This window comes from Hipposideros armiger, unplaced genomic scaffold, assembly GCF_001890085.2.
Source record: "Hipposideros armiger isolate ML-2016 unplaced genomic scaffold, ASM189008v1 scaffold_755, whole genome shotgun sequence".
NCBI classification, from domain to species: Eukaryota; Metazoa; Chordata; class Mammalia; order Chiroptera; family Hipposideridae; genus Hipposideros; species Hipposideros armiger.
The window spans coordinates 190,567-197,740 of NW_017732105.1; the positions used below are offsets into that span (position 1 = coordinate 190,567).

Here is a 7,174-nt window from a genome sequence, read left to right on the forward strand (position 1 = left end):
TCAACCTGGAGCTGGGCTGCTGTGAGTCGCTGGCGACGGTGTAGGCTGCAGCCCCTGTGGCAGTGGGTTGCCATGGGCTACTGTGTGTAGTCAGCAGCCAGCGTGAGTGGCACTCAAGCCTCCGTGAGCGGCTGTCCAGAAGCCGGCGACTGATCTGCCTCCGCCGGGAAGAGTGCAATGATGGTGCCAACTTGGGCCAGTGAAGCAACGTCCTCCACAACTAGGCTGAAGAACAAAAATGACAGCAACTTGTCTGTTCCCATCCCCCCAATTTCCCAATAAAAATCTTAAAAACAAAACAAAACACAAGTAGAGAAAACGGCCCTAACCCAGGATGAGAGCCCTGTCAGCTCTAAGCCGCAGAAACCAGAAACCTAGCTCTTAAGCCTGTGCCCACCTGACTCTGAGAGATGGTCCCTTGGTTGCAAAGAGGCCAGAAAACGGAGCTGGGATGGCATAACTGGGTGGGGCAGGGAAAAAAACCTTTTGCTTTAGTAATAAAACTATTATGTTATACCACCTCCACAGGACTTTGAGAAATGCATTCTGTGGAGCAAAATGAAATCCATTTAAAAATGAAATGCAGAAAGGAAATAAGTGTAGGAAACTCAGGTGGAATCGGGAGTTAGATTGGCACCTATCACGAAAGATGAACTGCCTCCATGGGCTGGGCCACACAGTTAGTGCCAAACCCTCTGTACTCAAATCCACGAGAAAAACACTTATCACACAACTCACTACAGCCAGTTCCCCCATATGTAGATTTGGTATAGAAAGACTCATACTGTCTGCCTTAAAAGATTCATGTGAGGGTGAAGTAAAATTTGTGAAGCACTTCTAGAGCCTGACATTGTAAATGTTTAGTCAACAGAAGATTCAGATGATTCTAATGATTATTATGATTATTCCAAATGTTGAGGCCATTAAAGGGCAGAGGGAAGGGTCATCTGTGTCTGCCATCCCTCCGACCACTCAGATGCCCTATCCTGTCTTGGTCTATTCAGTATCCCTTGAATTTGATCTGGGAGGCAGTGGGTCACAGTTGCCGTAAGTCTCAGTCACAGGCTCATTTTCCTGAGGCCTCCGCCTCGTTGGCACCATGAGCTCGCAGTAGTTAGCTGAAGATTAGCTATTTCAGGATGGGTCTGTGGAATGGTTACCTGGCCCGGGCCAATGTCATGCTCTCAATGGGAAGCTGCAAGAAATGTCTGTTGGTGTTGCTGTAAACCTCCTGGACTGCGTGGATGTGTTCGTTCAGCAGGCATTGTTGAGCACGCTTATGTGCCAGGCACTGTGTGAGATGGTTGAATGTACAAAGATGAATAAGACAAAGTCCTCGTTTTCAAGATGCTCATGCTAGTAGAGGAATCATAGGCAGTTATAATAATATGGTACAAATACTAGTATATTAATCTCCTCTGGCTGCTGTGACAAATGACTACAAACTGGGTGGCTTAACTAAGACTGCAGAAGTTTATTTTCTCTCAGTTCTGGAGACCAGAAGTCTGAAATGCAGGTGTTGGCAGTGTCCCAGAGGAGCATTCTTCCTTGCCTCTTTTAGCTTTCGGTGGCTCCAGGTGCTCTTGGCTTTGTGGCTGCACGGCTCCAGTCTCCTCCGGCTTCTCATGGCCTTTTCTGAATGTCTGCCTTTTCCTCTTCTGTCTCTTTTATTGAATTTAGAGACCACTTGGGTAACCCTGGATGGTCTCATCTTGAGATCCTTAACTTAGTTACATCTGGAAAGACCTTTTTATTATTAATAAATAAGGTTACATTCTCAAGTTCTGGGTGGACCTATCTTTGGGGCAGAGGGTGGGGGTGGCTACCAATTCAATCTGCTACCAATTCAATCTGCTGTATGAGGGGAGATGTTCAGGGAATCATGGGAACACAGAGGAGATCCAACCAACTCCACTTGAATGGGGAAGAGAAGAATAAGGGTGTCTTCTCTTCCCAGACAAGGTGATTTTTAGGCAAGTGCAGAATGATAAAGATGCATCAGGGGAACCTTAGCCAAGAGTGAAGTGAGAGTGGAGGCAAGCAACAGTCACTCGTTTAATGCATATAGCTAATGCCTTTGTTGTCCTATTTTAAAGTATATTAATGGTAATAATTGACAAGAAGATTCCAGAACTCTGTAATCTACAGTGCTTCTGTAGACTCTTGACATAATACCTGATGGAAGATAGGCTACTTGGTGGTTCCCTCAATCTCACCAAATAACTTTAGTTCATGGTGATGAGTTGGAATTGAAGGGTTCAAATCTCAGTTGTACAGTTTACTGTGCAATATCATGTAACCTGCCTAACTGATCTAACACTCAGTATTCTCACTTGTAAAATGGGTTTAATTCTAATATCTGCCCTACGAGAGAGAGTTTTATGAGAATTAAATAAATCGCATGCAATGGTTTTGGGAACTCTTAGCGTGCATCCCAAAGGTGAGTCGTTAGGGTTGTTTTGCAATTCCACTATTGCTTCAGGAAAGTCACCCCACTGGATTAATTTAAGCCTCCTGCCAAAACAAATCTCCACATGCAGTTTTATCAGCATCTCTCAAAGTTCAAAACTGAGATGGCTAAACAATAACCGAAAAGTAAAGATATCGTGCCATTTTGAGTATCTTAGTGGGATATCAAAATCACTTTTACATTAGAATTTTGTTGTAGTATAACTTTTGGTGTCTGACAGACTTGAGTTTGATTCCTGCATATGCCATTTATTCGCTGTTTAATCTTAGGCAAACTGAACTTTTTCTTTACTTATTTGTAAAATTAAAATAATATCACAGAGGAAATAATAAGATAATGCATAGGAAGTTACCTAGCATAGTGCCTCACACGGAGTCATAATAAGCTGCTACATGGGGTGGGGGGGGATTTGATAGGAAATACAGACACTTTTAAACTTCTGTTTGTTCATAGTCCCCCAGTCACCTCCCCACCTTCTTAATTTCACTTCTCTTCTGACATATCAAGATTCTTCACAGCTGTTGGCCTATAAATTTCAGAACAGAAATGCCTGTCTTATATAGACAGTGTTTCATGCACAAGGTGAGGTGGGGAACCTGTTCTACATAACTTCAAGTTTTCAGTAATATGTTATCAGCCTGAACTCAGTTATCTCATCTCAAAGGAACACAGCGGCTAGGCCCAAAATAAGCAAAATTGTCCCTGAGTAGCTTAAGTACTAGTCAGAGTGTCTGGTATTTGTGTCCCAGGTCTACCCATTAGTGGTTCTAGTCAATGGCTGGGTCTGCTTGCTGCAGCACCTTCTCCTGAACAGTATTTGAGGGGGTGTTTTCCATCCCTCAAACATGTATTGAGCGTTTTCTCATTGCTCAGGATCGTGCTGTGCATTTGGGGCATTACACAGCGCATAAGTCAGTCTCCAGCTCCCTGTGGAGCTCGCCGTCTAGTGGGCATTACAATAGGGCATGACAAGTGCTTCCTTGGGTGTCACTGGGAGCCCTAGGGAGGGACGCATGGAGAGGTTGTCAGGGGAGATGTATTCGAGCCAAGTTCTGAAGAGAATGAAAAGGAAGCCAGGAGAAAGAGACATTCTTCATAGAGAGAGCAGCACAGGCAAAACAAGGAGGCCATTGTAGAAAGTAAGCTCACAGGCTAAGACTTTAAACTAGGACTCACTCATCTTAGCTTCTGCACTGCAGAAAGGCAGGAGGGCAGCAGGGCAGCCAGTGATTAGCTATCACCATACAGGTCCTTAACTCCCGCGGCTTTCCTTTAGACACAGGCCAACCTAAGACCCAGTCTGAGAATTATCTTATGACCCCAGTGAGAAGGGAGAATCTTGGAGACTTAGGTTAGCAAACCTAAAAAGCTATTTGTAAGGGAGAACTGGGTCACAGTATTTGTCTAGTAACATATTAGGGCTCTGTCAGTTTGCTGAGACTGTCTTTTTTATTTTTAATTTTTATTAAATTTATTGGGGTAACATTGGTTGATGACATTATATAAATTTCAGATGTACAACTTTATAATACAACGTTGGTATACTCTATTGTGTGCTCACCTCCTAGTCCAGTCCCCTTCTGTCACCATATGTTTGACCCCTTTTGCTCTGTTTGTCCTCCCCCACCCTCTTCCCCTTGATAACCATGATTCTGTTGCCTGTATCTATGAATTTGTGGTTTTGTTGGTATGTTTGTTTTGTTTGCTAAGACTGTGTCTTTAACCAGCAGATTATATGACATATAACAACAGTCTGTATATGACCTGGTGTTTTCATCAGGGCAAGTCTTTTTAACTTGGCGTTGGTTGATCTAAATCCATATTGTAGAATAAATGATGCACAGTTCACGAAGTTAAGTCACACACTTACAGACACAAAAATTTACCCAAAAAATGAACGTACAGTGTGGCTATATTAGTGAAAGGGCTGGGACACTGGGTCAGCCATGATCCTCTTTTTTCTCATTAGCTTTAGTCAGTCTCTCTCTCTCTCTCTCTCTCTCTCTCTCTCTCTCTCTCTCTCTCTCATCACTTTTATACCTCACACTGAAGTTCACTTTCTGGAATGAGCACCCCGAATTCCTCTGTCTCTCTGCCTGCAGTTATCCAGTACTCCCCTTGGAAGCNTCATCTCAGCTCTGCAATTCCACAAATTACTGGACTTGGGTAAGATGGTTTGCAAGCGACCAAGAAAACTTGCTTTAGAGAAGAGCCATGACCTCTGTATCTGCCTGCATCCTGGCTCGCCCTTGCCTGAGCTCCTTTCTGTAGTGTGGCAAGAAGCAGCCAACACACATTCCTGTTCTGAATTCTCCCGACCATTTGCCTAGATCTACAGGTTTGGTCAGCCAGCGATCTACCTTCCAACGTAGTAGCAGTAACACTTCTGCTGTGGCATAAAAAGTACGCTGATGCCACATATTTTAGATTCGGTTTTCTTACAGTATAACAAATTTTATTATTAGTTAAAATGTAGGTTTGGCCGCTATAACAGAGTTTCAAAGTAAGTTACTTAACCAAAATAAAAGTTCACAGTAATGGAACCCTTGCTCCAATAGACTGGGTATGGGCGGTTCTGGGCTGGTATGGTGGTTCCCTTGTGGAAGGGGACCCACATTTCTTTTGTTGCTCAACCTACCCAAGTAAGTGGTTCTTATCTGCATGTCCAAGACAGCTGCCTACCACCATATAGTCATTCCAGCCAACAGGAAGGGGAGAGAGAGGAGGGAAGGTACACCCTTCTAAGACACTGCACATAATCAATTCCATTTATGATGCGTTGGCCAAAATTTAGTCCACGGCCTCCTCTAGCAGCAAGGGAGGCTGGGAAATACCAGTGTTATTCTCGGTGCTATGTGTCAGGTTAAACGCTGGGGTATTCAGCTAAATGAAAGGGAGCATTGATGTTAGGGAACGCCCAACAGTCCTCACGATCCTAAACATGCTTTCCAAATTTGGTGAAAACCACTCAGTCATTTTCAGGTGATAGAGTTACAGAGAGAAAACAGAAACTTAATTTTACATAGGTAACTAGAGTTTTGGAAGAGACCTCGACCATCATTTATTCTAACCACCATCTAAGAAAGGAACCAAAGGCACAAACGTTTCCATTCTGTAGCACTTTTTAAATAAACTACTTTATTGAGATATAATTTGCATACCACACAATTCACCCATTTAAAGTATGCAAGTCAGTAAGTTTTAGTGCATTTACAGAGTTGTGCAAAAATCCCCACGGCCTGATTTTAGAATATTTCTGTGACCCTAAAAGAAGCCCCCTATATTAGCAGTGAGTCCCTTTTGCTCCCCTATGCCTTTGGCCCTAAGCAGCCAATGGTCTACCTTAGACCTAACTTCGTGTGGGTGGAGTTTTCATAGACTGAATGTCTGGTTTGGGTTACCAGGCAGAAAAAGTTACATTCAGTGAGCAAAGCCCCAGGAGTATGAGAAGCAAAGGTAGAGGGTTTGTGTTGAGAACAGGAATCAGTGTCCCAGGCTTCTGTGTGTGTTATTCTGAGCAATGGAGACAGAGAGATGAAGGAGTTCTCATTCTCAGGGAGACTCTAGTTGAATGGAGGAGGATTGACACACAAAAAGGCAATCACCACTAGGCATTATAAGAACTAAGACTTAAAGAAAAAGATGGCTGTGGAATCTCAGGGCTGGGCACCTGTCCCAGTGGGGTGGGACTGTGTGGGGGAGGGGGTAGTCTGGCCAGTGAAGGCTTTTTGCAGGAGATGTTTTTCTCAGCCGACTCCTTGTCCAGAGTAGACCAGGCTGTCAAAAAAAAAGGAGGAGAAATTTCTCCTGGAGAATAGCTTCTTCATTTTCATGAGTGTAAGCAATCAGATTTCCTTTTTTTACAAACATATTTGAACTTATATATCCAAATTAGGGTTGTACCCTGCCAAATCACCACTCTGGGAACTGTACACTTATTCCAGTGATGCGTCTAGTGTTCAAAGCGTTTGAAACTCCTCTATGGGAATTATTTCTCAGCCAGTCGGTTTATGGGTCACCTAGGAAAACCAGTCACATTATTTTATAGTCATGCCTCATTTTTCACCTAAAACGATGTAACAAGATTTGATCACCCACTTTATTCATTAGACATGGCTCCAACCAATTTTTGTCTCTTTCCAAAGTTCAAATCTATTCTCAAAGGATGACATTTGTTATGATTGAAGACTTTCAAAGAAAGTGCCACAGATTGTAAGGACAGTTGCCCGAAAAAGAGTTCTAGAAATGTTAGTGCGATGTCAGCCTTGTTTGAATAAATATGTTGGTTCCCAAGGTGATTGTTTTGAAGGAGATAACATTAATTTAGATGAAAATACTCTGGCATAACTGTTTAAAATGAGTTACCATATTTTATACTGTTTAAGCACACTGCCCTGTCGAGAGGGTCTTAGAAGGGGGTTCATGCTGAGGGAGTTTCTGGCATCTTGCTTTTCCCTCTGCAGCCTTCCACAGTGGCCTGGGGACACAGTTCTCTTCCATTCTGGTAAACAACGAAAGATGCTTTGGTTAAGCATTTAGAAATTGTACACAATGGGAAGGTTTGTTAAAAGACAAGTAGACAGGGCCAGCCGAGTGGCGCGATGGTTAAGAACTGGCTTGGGACGCCAGAGGACCCCGGTTCGGATCCCACATATGAGGGCCAGTGACGCTGCCCAGTGACGCTGCCCTCTACAGCTAAGATGC

At 43.4% G+C, this 7,174-nt stretch overlaps 1 protein-coding gene across 1 annotated transcript in view; it reads left to right on the plus strand.

The window, feature by feature from the left end:
• PGM1 (phosphoglucomutase 1) overlaps positions 1–7,174 on the plus strand; it is a 64,982-nt gene that overhangs the window by 8,763 nt on the left and 49,045 nt on the right. The window lies entirely within an intron of this gene.